General features: G+C 48.0%; 1 pseudogene; it reads right to left on the bottom strand.

Annotated features, from left to right (window-relative positions):
* Window positions 1-1,673: 1,673 nt before the first annotated feature.
* Window positions 1,674-2,504, bottom strand: LOC103298136 (vacuolar protein sorting-associated protein 26C-like; annotated as a pseudogene).
* Between the last annotated feature and the right edge of the window lie 201 nt (window positions 2,505-2,705).

Genomic DNA, 2,705 nt, shown 5'->3' with positions numbered 1-2,705 from the left:
TTCACGGTGGCCAAGACTTGGAAACAGTCAAGGTACCCTACGATAGAGGACTGAATAAAGAAGATGTGGTATATATTCACAATAGAGTACTACATGGTCATAAGAAAGGATGAAATAGCTTCATTTGCAACAACATGGATGGACCTTGAGAACATTATGCAAAGTGAAATAAGTCAGACAGAAAAGCTAAGAACCAAATGATTTCACTCATATCCTATATAATAAAGAGGTAATATGCAAATTGACCATCACTCCAACACACAAGATGGCCACCCCCATGTGGTCAAAGATGGCCGCCCCCATGTGGACACAAGATGGCCACCACAAGATGGCCAGCAGGGGAGGGCAGTTGTGGGTGATCAGGCCAGCAGAGGAAGGCAGTTGGGAGTGACCAGGCTGGCAGGAGAGGGCAGTTAGGAGTGACCAGGCTGGCAAAGAAGGGCAGTTAGGGGTGACTGGGCCAGCAGGGGAGCAGTTAGGTGGCAATCAGGCTGTCAGGGGAGTGGTTAGGGGGTGATCAGGCTGGCAGGCAGAAGCAGTTAGGGGCAATCAGGCAGGCAGGCAGGTGAGCGGTTGGGAGTCAGCAGTCCAGATTGGAGAGGGTGCAGGCTGGGCTGAGGGACACCCCCTCACCCCCGTGCATGAATTTTGTGCACCGAGCCTCTAGTGTGGAATATAAAACTGAAACTTATGAACACAAACAGCAGTGTGGTGGTTGCCAGAGTGAGGGGGTAGGGGGAGCAAGGGATCATAATATGAGGTGACAGGAGAAGATTTGAATTTGGGTGGTGGGCACATGGTCTTATATACAGATTTTGTAACTTATTAATCCACACATGAAACCTATATATTCATGTTGACTAATATCTCCCCAATAAAAGTTAATTAAAAAATAAATAAAAGTCATGATGAAAAATATAAAAGAACTATAGAACAAAATGGGAAAAATGCTACACAATTCCAGTAGAGGACACTTTTCATTTGTCCTTGCAGAGTATCTGCATATGTCATAAGGAAGAACACCTGTCACAGTCATGTGGTTGCTCTGCTGCCCTGAGTCCCCCACAGCTATTAGCCAGGAGGGGAGGGTTTCCTTTTGTTCCAGGACCTCACTTTCCATCAAAGCTCAAACTGCTGTTACAACCATCTTGTGCCCCTAAAAAGGAATAGGTAAGTCAGGAGTCAGAGGAAATTTTGTTTCCTGGGGAATGACCTTGCCAATCCTATATAATAAAAGCCTAATATGCTAAGTGTCTGACCATTTGACCAGTCGCTATAATGCACACTGACTACCAGGGGGCAGATGCTCCGACCAGTAGGTTAGCTTGCTGCTGAGGTCCAGCCGATCGGGACTGGGTGAGAGGGGCTGGGCACGCTCTGGAGCCCTCCTGTGGTCCCTCCCTGGCCCTGATCGTGCACCGGTGGGGTCCCTAGGCCTGGCCTGCACCCTCTCACAATCCAGGACCCCTCAGGGGATGTTGGAGAGTCAGTTTCAGCCTGATCACCATGGGCCAGGACGAGGGACCCCACCGGTGCACGAATCCATGCACCAGGCCGCTAGTAACATTAAGAAATTCCAATGAATTTCAAAGAAAAGATCTGACTAGTAGGGCTGGCTGTAGAAGAAGGTGATTGTGATCTGAGGGTTTTGGTCCATGTCTGATACAGAACAATCAAGAAATCAAGTCTATGGTGCTGCCTTTGGCTCCGGTGAGGGTCGGGTACCAGCTGCATCTCCACCAGCATCTCTGGTGTCCACACTCCCTCCTCCTGGTCTGCATCCTGCAGAGTTTCAGTGGAAGTTCTCCCTGATGAGGTGGTCACCATGAAGCAGCACAACGATGCTAACCTCAAATTCCACTTTGAAGTTGGTGGTCTCCAGTGTAGGGCAGGTGGACAGCTGGAGGAAGACCATGTATATAGGAAGCCAGGTGTTTCGACAAGCATCCCCACCAGCGATCTGAATATTCTGAATGTTTGTGGCATTGCGGGCTTATCCATCTGCACACCCGCACGTCTCCCAGGGACAAGCTACAGCTCTATGCTTTGTAGGGAGGCCTCAACCATCAGCTCTCCTGTTAGTGGCTGTGTGATAACACTGTTGGTTGAGTTGAGATGTCCTCTGATGAGAAGTTTGGGGAGCAAGGCTCTCTTTGACATTCTGTAAGGTTTCAGGTTTATGGGGGCTTGGCATCAGTTTTCCCTTCTGAGGAGTAAACTGAACGATAAATTCACAGGTCTTTATCAAGTCCTTGGCAAATAGACATTGCTTCATGTCACAGCGTGGGATATACTAAATGTTGATAAACACCCCATGATAAGTCTCATACAGAACATTGTTACCCTTCACGTGCAAAGGAAATTCAAAAGGAATTTCAGTTTTGCCACCGAGGAACTTTCCTGGTTTCACCATTTCTAAATCTGGATAGGATTAACCAAATTATAGAAAGCTTCGAACACACCCCCGCCTTGGCACTGAGCTGGAGGTTCACCATTCCTTCCATGTCAAGGAGGGCCCCTGGTGCTGGACAGATCCTTCTCAGAAAGGATAGTACACTGAGGAGCACTTCCCTGGCGTGATAAGCCGTGTTCTCTCTTTAATCTTAACATCTAGGAGGTCTCTGTTTTGAAAACTCCACTGCAGGCTCCTTAGGTGTGTACTTCTTACTTTTAGAGTTTTTGGTAAGCATTATCCTATGCCATGT

This window comes from Eptesicus fuscus, chromosome 9 (genome assembly GCF_027574615.1).
Source record: "Eptesicus fuscus isolate TK198812 chromosome 9, DD_ASM_mEF_20220401, whole genome shotgun sequence".
Taxonomy (NCBI): domain Eukaryota; kingdom Metazoa; phylum Chordata; class Mammalia; order Chiroptera; family Vespertilionidae; genus Eptesicus; species Eptesicus fuscus.
This window is presented reverse-complemented; position numbering and strand designations above follow the sequence as displayed.